Here is a 12391-nt window from a genome sequence, read left to right on the forward strand (position 1 = left end):
AGATCATGGATCATGACAAAATGAAGTTGACTTACAAGGACATGCATTGTCCACTTGGACCGTACAAGTGGATGATGCACGCCGAGACAAATCTGGGTCATTTTAACTAAATAATATTCACTCCGAGATTCATAACACACTTGTGGAGTACAAGTGAGAATTGCAGGGCAAGATAAATATGGATCTGTAGGTTGTTTTTGTTAGACTTTTATGTTACTTGCTACTATTTAATATTGTGAAAGTCGTGCGTTGCTAATCGGTTGGTTGAGTGGCTACTTGTGTGTATTTAATTATATATAGTGATAGTGATATATGCTCAAGCAACTTATATATCTGGTAAATGTTATAATTCAGTAGGCTTATAACTACCTTTAGTGGATTGGTTCTTGAATATAGACTTTGAAAATCTTAAGAACAAGAGTATATGAGTAAAGAGAGAAATTTTCTTGTAAGAATGAGCAAGTATTATGCTTGCTTGAAGGTCTATTTATAGCAAGAATTCAAGTACTTTAGGTAATACAATAACATTAATTTTGTGTATCAAAATTGACTATCCATTCTATTATATTTATATTCTATATATTATAACACTCCCCCTTGGATAGCAATTTTGCTTCATTAGAAATAAACTAGTACTGCCTCGTTAAAAACCTTGCTAAAGAAAAACCCAGTGGGATAAAAACTTTAGTCAAGGGAAAAAGAGTGCAGTATAGAGTTGACTCCCCCTCAAGTAGACATCGTTGAGTCGTCACATCTTTTGAACTTGCCTCATGCCAATATTGTGAACGTGTGTTCTGAAAATAGTAGTTGGAAGTGCTTTGGTAAAAAGAGTTTTTGCTAGATTGAACGTATATCATTTCAATCTGGTCGTCCTTGATGAGATCTTGAGTGTATGAGAAGAATCTAGGAGGTATGTGTTTTGTTCGGTCACTTTTGATATACCCTTCTTTCATCTGTGCTATGCAAGCCGCATTATCTTCATAGATAGTTGTTGGACTTTTATGACGTTCTAGTTCACAAGAATCAGTAATGAGTTGTGTCATTGATCTCAACCAAAAAAATTCCCGAGTAGCTTCATGTAATACAATCACTTCGGCATGATTTGATGATGTTGCAACAAGTGTTTGTTTTTAAGAACGTCATGATATTGTGGTACCTCCATTTAGGAATACTTATCCAGTTTGAGATTTAATATTATGTGGATCAGATAAATATCCTGCATCTATATAACCAACCAAATCTTGTTTTGAATCGTTAGAGTAAAATAATCATAAATCAGTAGTTCCTCAAGGGTATCGAAACATGTGTTTGATCCTATTCCAGTGTCTTTTTGGAAGGAATTGAGTTGAACCTTGGTAACAAATTAACTGCAAAAGAAATGTCAGTTCTTGTATAATTTGTAAGATACATAAGAGCCCTAATTCACTAAGATATGGAACTTCTGATCCGTAAAGATCTTCATGATCTTCACGGGGATGAAATGGATCAGTGTCAATATTGAGTGATATATCAACCAATGGTTTTGTCTTTAAAAATGTTTTAAAATCTTTTTAGTATATGTTGTTTGATGTACAAGTAAACCATTAGGCATATGCTCAATTTGTAAACCAAGGCAATACTTGGTTTTTCCGAGATCTTTCATTTCAAATTCTTTCTTTAGAAGTTGAATGGCTTCATAGATCTCTTTATTTGTACCTATGATGTTAAGATCATCAACATAAACAGCTATGATCACATATCCGGATGTTGTTTTCTTAATGAAAACACAAGGGCAAGTAAGGTTATTTTTATACCCTTTGCTTATCAAGTAATCACTTAATCGGTTATACCACATACGTCCCGATTGTTTTAACCCATATAAAGATCTTTGTAATTTAATCGAATACATTTCTTTGGGTTTTGCATTTGATGCTTCTGGTACCTTAAATCCTTCAGGTATCTTCATATATATATCACTATCAAGTGATCCATATAGATAAGCAGTCACAACATCCATGAGATGCATTTCTAAATTTTTAGAAACTGTCAGGCTGATTAAGTATCTAAAAGTAATTGCATCCATAACAGGAGAATAAGTTTTCTCATAATCAATTCCTGGTCTTTGAGAGAAATCTTGAGTTACAAGTCTGACGTTACCTTGTAAGTTCATTTTTCTTATTTCCTTTTCGAATTAAAATTCATTTGTATCCCATACATTTCACATCTTTAAAAGTGATAATGATTGATCCGAAAACTTTTCTTTTATTGAGAGATTCTAATTCAGCTCGTATTGCTTCTTTCCATTGAGCCCAATCATGTCTATTTTGACATTCAACCATAGATGTTGGTTCTGGATCATCATCATTATTCATGATGTCATATGCAACATTAAATGAAAATTTCTCATCAAGATTTTTCATTTCATTTCGGTTCCATAATATTTTTGAATATGCATAATTGATTGCAATTTCTGTATTGACATCATCAATCTCCTCTGCAGTAGGAGTACTGATTTGTGGTTCTTCTTGAACACTTTCTTTTACTTCATTATCAGCTGATTTTCTTTTTCGAGGATTTTTATCCTTTGAACCAATTGGTCTTCTACGTTTCTGACGTGGCAAAGATTCATGAGTGACGTTATTGCCAACTTTTGGTATTTCAATTCGAGCTGGAGTATTTACTGCTGGTATATATGATTTTGTCACCATTTTTGTATCTGTAAATGCATCAGGCAATTGATTTGCAAGTTCTTGTATATGCATTATCTTTTGAACTTCTGTCTCGCATTCTTTTGTGCGACGATCAAGATACTTTAATTGAGGTTCACACCATGAAACATCATTTTCTTTATTTTTCATTTCTCCCCCTAATCTAGGGAACAATGTTTCATTAAAATGACAATCAGCAAAACATGCTGTGGCCTGTGAAAACGTCACCTGTCATAGGTTCAATATACCTTAAGATTGAAGATGTTTCATATCCAACATATATTCTCAACCTCCTTTGAGGACCCATTTTTGTACGTTGTGGTGTCGCAATTGGAACATACATTGCACAACCAAATGTTCTAAGGTGGGAAATATTTGGCTCTCGGCCAAAATCAAGTTGTATGGGAGAATATTTATGAGTTGCACTTTGTCTAATGTGAAATAATATCGCAGCATGTAAATTTGCATGTCCCCATATATATCACCTTGAATTCTTTTAAGAAACATTGGTGATTCTTTCTCAATGTGTTTTTCATTAATCACCATATGTGCTTTTCACCATATGTGCTTTTTAATTAATGCTTTTTCATTAATCACCATATGTGCTTTTTCATTAATCACCATATGTGCTTTTCATTAATCATCATATGTGCTTTTTCATTAATCATCATATGTGCTTTTTCATTAATCATCATATGTGCTTTTTCATTAATCACCATATGTGCCTTTTCATTAATCATCATATGTGCTTTTTCATTAATCACCATATGTGCTTTTCATTAATTATCATATGTGCTTTTTCTTTTCTTTTTGGGACTTATTTGTAGAGCTAAATAAGATGTTCATGTATTCAAGAAATAGTTACGCACAAGGAATTTAAATGATTCCAAACTTTAATCGCGCTCACAATTTGAGCATCATCTTCCCTTTCATTAACCTCGCAAGGTTCAGTGTGGTCAGACAAAAGAGCATCTTTTGCTGCCAACGTTTAAAGTTCACACCAATGAATTTTTCGAATTTCTTCAACATGAGAACGAACCGCGTTAGTAAGCGGTATCCAGCTAGTAAGAGTACTAGTAGCATATCAATTACATTTATATATTATGTAGTATAAAGAATCATAATCACCAAATTCACATCTATATAATGACAAAGGATGCATTATTATTATTATAATGGTCATAACAATCTATGTTTCACCATAATCCAGAAATATTATTCTGATCACCACAACATGTTAAAATCAGTAGGTTAATATTGTAAAACACATCAAAACCATTTACAGCCAACAGTTCAAAATCGATTATGACAATACCGTAATACATATATAATCGACTTGTAACTTTTATGAAACATAGATAGCAACAATTGAAGTTTTTCAAAACCTTCATACCATATTAGTAAAACAAAGTATTACTCAAATAACCTTTTTCAAAACTACACATATTTTATTAAGCTTCAGCCCAAAATCAACACAAATTGTTTCGGAAACGACTTGGTTCTAATTAATTCTTATGGATATAAAATGATTACAATCCGGTCAAAGCTTTCTGTACAACTGTCAAATAGATTAATAAATCTTTTATGAACCTACATAACCCACAATATACAAGCAAAAACCCCACACAATATGATTGATATAATCATATTGTATAGCACATGTGCATAAATCATCATTTAAAACTTGCAAATAGCTAATAAGGCCATCATTATACTAATAAAATGTTACCCTTCATCATTATTAGTCCAACTATATAGGCTGCCGATAAATGCCAATCAAAATGGTTAGGAGTGCCTGCTTTTGCATTGCATACAAGGAATATAATATTATCAATAGAGATAATATGATTATAATAATAATAATAATTATTATAATAATACTATACTATACTATTTATTTATAACTACATTTATTATAATAAAACACATTTCAGTAGGCTTATAACTACCTTTAGTGGTTTGATTCTTGATGTTATAATTCAGTAGGCTTATAACTACCTTTAGTGGTTTGATTCTTGATGTTATAATTCAGTAGGCTTATAACTACCTTTAGTGATTTGATTCTTGATTTAGAATACTAATAATGAAGTGTAAGAACAAAGATGATAATGGAGAGAAAGAAAGAAACACTTTGTAAGTGTGAGAAATGGTGCAAGTTTAATGCTTGCATTCATGAGTATTTATAGCCTAAAATCTCAATATAAAAATACATACTTTGTGTACCAAAATTGACTATATGTATACACCAAAATTGACTATCCATATCTATATTATTATTATTATTATAACACTCCCCCTTGGATAGCAAATTTATTTTGTTGAAGATCAACTATAAATTACTGCCTCGTTAAAAACCTTGCTAAAGAAAACCCAGTGGGAAAAAACTTTAGCTAAGGGAAAAAGAGTGCAGCATGGAGTTGACTCCCCCTCAAGTAGACATCGCTTCAGCTGTTACATCTTTTGAACATGTCTCATGCCAATGCTATGAACGTGTGTTCTGAAAATAGCAGTTGGAAGTGCTTTCGTGAAAAGATCAGCAGAGTTTTTGCTAGATTGCACATATCTCATTTCAATCTGGTTGTCCTTAATGAGATTTTGAGTGTATGAGAAGAATCTAGGTGGTATGTGTTTTGTTCGGTCACTTTTGATATACCCTTCTTTCATCTGTGCTATGCAAGCTGCATTATCTTCATAGATAGTTGTTGGACTTTTATCGCGTTCTAGTCCACAAGAATCAGTAATGAGTTGTGTCATTGATCTCAACCAAAAACATTCTCGAGTAGCTTCATGTAATGCAATCACTTCGGCATGATTTGACGATGTAGCAACAAGTGTTTGTTTTTGAGAACGCCATGATATTGCAGTACCTCCATTTAGGAATACATATCCAGTTTGAGATTTAGCTTTATGTGGATCAGATAAATAACCTGCATCTGCATAACCAACCAAATCTTGTTTTGATTCGTTAGAATAAAATAATCCTAAATCAGTAGTTCCTCAAAGGAGGTTGGGAATATATGTTGGATATGAAACATCTTCAATATTAAGGTATATTGAACCTATGACAGGTGACGTTTTTACAGCACGTTTTGCTGATTGTCATTTTAATGAAACATTGTTCCCTAGATTAGGGGGAGAAATGAAAAATAAAGAAAATGATGTTTCATGGTGTGAACCTCAATTAAAGTATCTTGATCCTCGCACAAAAGAATGCGAGACAGAAGTTCAAAAGATAATGCATATACAAGAACTTGCAAATCAATTGCCTGATGCATTTACAGATACAAAAACGGTGACAAAATCATATATACCAGCAGTAAATACTCCAGCTCGAATTGAAATTCCAAAAGCTGGCAATAACGTCACTCATGAATCTTTGCCACGTCAGAAACGTGGAAGACCAATCGGTTCAAAGGATAAAAATCCTCGAAAAAGAAAATCAGCTGATAATGAAGTAAAAGAAAGTGTTCAAGAAGAACCACAAATCAGTACTCCTACTGCAGAGGAGATTGATGATGTCAATACAGAAATTGCAATCAATTATGCATATTCAAAAATATTATGGAACCGAAATGAAATGAAAAATCTTGATGAGAAATTTTCATTTAATGTTGCATATGACATCATGAATAATGATGATGATCCAGAACCAACATCTATGGTTGAATGTCAAAATAGACATGATTGGGCTCAATGGAAAGAAGCAATACGAGCTGAATTAGAATCACTCAATAAAAGAAAAGTTTTCGGATCCATCATTCTCACTCCTAAAGATGTGAAACCTGTAGGATACAGATGGATTTTTGTCCGAAAAAAGAAATGAGAAAAATGAAGTTACAAGGTATAAAGCTAGACTTGTAGCTCAAGGTTTTTCTCAAAGACCGGGAATTGATTATGAAGAAACTTATTCTCCTGTTATGGATGCAATTACTTTTAGGTACTTAATCAGTCTGGCAGTTTCTAAAAATTTAGAAATGCATCTCATGGATGTTGTGACTGCTTATCTATATGGATCACTTGATAGTGATATATATATGAAGATACCTGAAGGATTTAAGGTACCAGAAGCATCAAATGCAAAACCCAAAGAAATGTATTCGATTAAATTACAAAGATCTTTATATGGGTTAAAACAATCGGGACGTATGTGGTATAACCGATTAAGTGATTACTTGATAAGCAAAGGGTATACAAATAATCTTACTTGCCCTTGTGTTTTCATTAAGAAAACAACATCCGGATATGTGATCATAGCTGTTTATGTTGATGATCTTAACATCATAGGTACAAATAAAGAGATCCATGAAGCCATTCAACTTCTAAAGAAAGAATTTGAAATGAAAGATCTCGGAAAAACCAAGTATTGCCTTGGTTTACAAATTGAGCATATGCCTAATGGTTTACTTGTACATCAAACAACATATACTGAAAAGATTTTGAAACGTTTCAATATGGACAAGGCAAAACCATTAAGTACTCCTATGGTTGTTAGATCACTCAATGTTGAAGCTGATCCATTTCGTCCATGTGAAGATCAAGAAGACATTCTTGGACCAGAAGTACCATATCTTAGTGCAATTGGAGCTCTTATGTATCTTACAAATTGTACAAGACCTGACATTTCTTTTGCAGTTAATTTGTTGGCAAGGTTCAGCTCTGCTCCTACCAAAAGACACTGGAATGGGATCAAAAACGTGTTATAATTATCATTATGCGTTCATATTAAGAAAGCACTACATCATGTTAGGTCATAAAATATAAATAAATATATAGAGAGATATATATATAAACCAAATTGTCAAGAATGATCACTAATCATATAAAGCCGCCAACAACGATTAATGCTTCCTCCTTTTAAAAGTCATGATCAATATTTTTAAGTATAAATATAATAATCTATATAAATCATCATAAAGTAGCATGACTCATGTTTAGAATTATTATATATGTGTATCTTTATACAACAAGTAATTCTAAAGCTACTATAGTATACATCCATACATCTACAGCAATCTAAAGATTAAATAAATCATAGTGGACAATTATTGGCCGGACATGCATATACTTTTATGATCATAGTGAATTTAATATTTTAAACGTCCAATCATATCCTATTCTGATTTATGTAATCAATATATCGATATATCATTTTAAAGATCCACTTATCTTCATACTGGTAATCATAGTGGATATATTACAATCACAATGATCATCACTATATTATTATAATAATATTTGTTTCATCAACATTCATAATCAGCTTTAAAGCAAACATCCTATGGTTTAATGAGAAAAGGAATTCTCGAACATAAGTATTACGCAAATCAACAGTTCATAATCTCAAGTAATATGTTTTACGCAAACAGTAGGTTAACAGAAGATGATCATAATCGATTTAATAACAGTTTATTAGCGATTAATACACACACATAATCTGTACATCAGCAGTTTAAAAACAACAAATATAATTTGTTAACAGCATATAATATCGATAAGCTCATCAACAACTTACGGCATCAGTTTATTGAAATTCAGTTTCGTAAGAAAACAATAATCTGTTTAAGTTTGTAGGTAAATATGTATATGAAACTGAAACAATTATGCATATTATCACAAACGTAATAATAAGAACAAAAGGATAGAACGATCTAACCGAATTGAAGGTTGAACCGGGCTTGTGTTTGACACAATTCCCTTAAACAGATTCTGCGTCTGTTCCCAGGGTACACCGGTCCGAAGCAGCGTACTGCCGGACTTGAACACTTGCCTTGATTAGTGACTTGTACTTGCTTAGATAAACCTTGATTATACGGAGCACTTCGTGCTGATAACGTGTTATAATTCAGTAGGCTTATAACTACCTTTAGTGGATTGGTTCTTGAATATAGACTTTGAAAATCTTAAGAACAAGAGTATATGAGTAAAGAGAGAAAGGAAGAAACACTATGGATGTAAGTGTGAGAAATGGTACGTCTTTACAAGCATAACTCATGGGTATTTATACTACAAAAAGATACTATGGAAGTGACCCCAAGTTGACTATAAAATTGTACCAAAATTGACTATCCATACTTGCATTATTGTAGTTCCATACTTGCACAATTATTATCATAACACTCCCCCTTGGATAGCAATTTTGTTTGTTAAAGATCAACTGTAAGTTACTGCCTCGTTAAAAACCTTGGCCAAAGAAAAACCCAGTGGGATAAAAACTTTAGCTAAGGGAAAAAGAGTGCAGCATATAGTTGACTCCCCCTCAAGTAGACATTGCTGAGCTGTTACATCTTTTGAACTTGCCTCATGCCAATATTGTGAACATGCGTTCTGAAAATAGCAGTTGAAAGTGCTTTGGTGAAAAGATCAGCAGAGTTTTGATGGATTGAACATATATCATTTCAATCTAGTTGTCCTTAATGATGTCTTGAGTGTATGAGAAGAATCTAGGAGGTATGTGTTTTGTTCGGTCACTTTTGATATATCATTCTTTCATTTGTGCTATGCAAGCTGCATTATCTTCATAGATAGATGTTGGACTTTTATCGGGTTCTAGTCCACAAGAATAAGTAATGAGTTGTGTCATTGATCTCAACCAAAAACATTCCCAAGTAGCTTCATGTAATGCAATCACTTCGGCATGATTTGATGATGTTGCAACAAGTGTTTGTTTTTTAGAACGCCATGATATTGCAGTACCTCCATTTAGGAATACATATCCAGTTTGAGATTTAGCTTTATGTGGATCAGATAAATAACCTGCATCTGCATAACCAACCAAAACTTGTTTTGATTCGTTAGAATAAAATAATCCTAAATCGGTAGTTCCTCGAAGGTATCGAAATATGTGTTTGATCTCATTCCAGTGTCTTTTGGTAGGAGCAGAGCTGAACCTTACCAACAAATTAACTGCAAAAGAAATGTCAGGTCTTGTATAATTTGTAAGATATACATAAGAGCTCCAATTGCCCTAAGTTATGGTACTTCTGGTCCCAGAATATCTTCATGATCTTCACATGGACGAAATGGATCAGCTTCAACATTGAGTGATCTAACAACCATAGGAGTACTTAATGGTTTTGTCTTGTCCATATTAAAATGTTTCAAAATCTTTTTAGTATATGTTGTTTGATGTACAAGTAAACCATTAGGCATATGCTCAATTTGTAAACCAAGGTAATACTTGGTTTTTCCGAGATCTTTCATTTCAAATTCTTTCTTTAGAAGTTGAATGGCTTCATGGATCTCTTTATTTGTACCTATGATGTTAAGATCATCAACATAGATAGCTATGATCACATATCTGGATGTTGTTTTCTTAATGAAAACACAAGGGCAAGTAAGATTATTTGTATACCATTTGCTTATCAAGTAATAACTTAATCGGTTATACCACATACGTCCCGATTGTTTTAACCCATATAAAGATCTTTGTAATTTAATCGAATACATTTCTTTGGGTTTTGCATTTGATGCTTCTGGTACCTTAAATCCTTCAGGTATCTTCATATATATATCACTATCAAGTGATCCATATAGATAAGCAGTCACAACATCCATGAGATGCATTTCTAAATTTTTAGAAACTGTCAGGCTGATTAAGTATCTAAAAGTAATTGCATCCATAACAGGAGAATAAGTTTTCTCATAATCAATTCCTGGTCTTTGAGAGAAATCTTGAGTTACAAGTCTGACGTTACCTTGTAAGTTCATTTTTCTTATTTCCTTTTCGAATTAAAATTCATTTGTATCCCATACATTTCACATCTTTAAAAGTGATAATGATTGATCCGAAAACTTTTCTTTTATTGAGAGATTCTAATTCAGCTCGTATTGCTCCTTTCAATTGAGCTCAGTCATGTATATTTTGACACTCAATGACAAATTTTGGTTCTAGATCATCATCTTTATTCATGATGTCATTATATGAAAAATTCTTATCAATATTTGTCATTCCGTTTCGGTTCCATAATATTGCATAATTTATTGCAATTTCTGTATTTATTATCAATATCCTCTGCAGAAGGAGTATTGATATTTGGTTCTTCTTGAACACTTTATTTTACCTCATTATCAGCTGATTTTATTTTTGAGGATTTTTATCTTCGGAACCAATTGATCTTCCACGTTTCATACGTGGCAAAGACTCAAGAGTGATATTATTGCCAGCTTTTGGAATTTCAATTCGAGCTGGAGCATTTACTGCTATTATATATGATTTAGTCACTCTTTTTGTATCTTTAAATGCAACACGTAATCGATTTGCAAGTTTCTTGCATATGCATTATTTTTGAACTTTCGTTTCACATTCTTTTGTGCGAGGATCAAGATACCTTAATTGATGTTCACACCATGAAACATCATTTTATTTTTTTTTTCATTAAATAAATCATTATGAGTGTTATAATATAATGAGAGATTGTTTTTGATCGAATACCACAAGTTTATAATATGGACATAGTGCGAGGATCAAGATTTCTTTAGCAAGGTTTTTAACGAGGCAGTACAAGTTGTTCGCTACTAAAATTGTCATCCAAGGGGGAGTGTTATAATACATCAATTATTGAAGTAGAAGTCAAGAAATGGTGGCTAACAATTTTATATAATTCACAAAAGTCAAATATGTAACACTCTTTGTAGTATAAATATGCATCAATATGTACAAGATAAAAACACCATTCTAATATACTTACATCAAGTATTATACTTCTTTCTCTCCATTATCATCTTTGTTCTTACACTTCATTATTAGTATTCTTAATCAAGAATCAAACCACTAAAGGTAGTTATAAGCCTACTGAATTATAACACGTTATCAGCACGAAGAGCTCCGTATAATCATGGTGATTCTTCTAGTTGCTCAACCACCACTTCCACCTCTCAAGTTTTCTGCCGGCCACCGTCCTCCGCCGCTGAAACCGTCAGAAGATCCTGAAACTTCCAATGTGTCTTCTCATCAAGAAGTTACCAGCTTGGATTCTTCCATCACTAAGTTATACTCATCAGGTATTCCAAAAATTGTTGACGTTATTTAATTTAAATTACTTTGAATTAATTAATTAACAAGAAAACCAAGACTTTACAACGATCATAAAATGAACCTGTTTTGAGAGGAATAGTTTAAAAAAGGGAGATATTAAGATACACATATATATATTACTTACGCATATATAAACACCCACCTCGGGTATCACCTTCTTGATGAAACCTTCACCACCATTGAATCCTTTTAGAGGCGGAGCCAGAAAATATTTTCAGTGGTGGCACAGATAATAAATTTACTTTATATATATATTTAGAGTAAAATTTAACGTAACTAAAATATCAATAAAAGAAAAGTTTAATATTAAGAATTTAGGTGTTATTTTTAATTTCAATGATAATAATGATGTTTAACCAAAATTTAATACTACAGCTTCTTTTTGCATTTTAAAAAACGTATACAATTAAAAAAGAAAAACATAAAAACAAATGTTAGATTGTAATATTGATTTCTAAGTATACTTATAATCAAAAGCTTATTACTTAAAAATAAAGGGGTGAAAAGTTAAAAGATTACATTTCAGTAGGGGTGTAAGAGAAAAAGAGTCAAAAGTGTTTACAATGTGTGCAATTGTGATTGGCTATGGGACATATGGGGTCTTCTTCCCCACCAAACCAAATTTACGCTCTCCTCCATGAAAACTCAAATTCTCAGTTTTTTTTTTTTG

This window comes from Rutidosis leptorrhynchoides, chromosome 3 (assembly GCF_046630445.1).
Source record: "Rutidosis leptorrhynchoides isolate AG116_Rl617_1_P2 chromosome 3, CSIRO_AGI_Rlap_v1, whole genome shotgun sequence".
In the NCBI taxonomy this organism is placed as follows: Eukaryota; Viridiplantae; Streptophyta; class Magnoliopsida; order Asterales; family Asteraceae; genus Rutidosis; species Rutidosis leptorrhynchoides.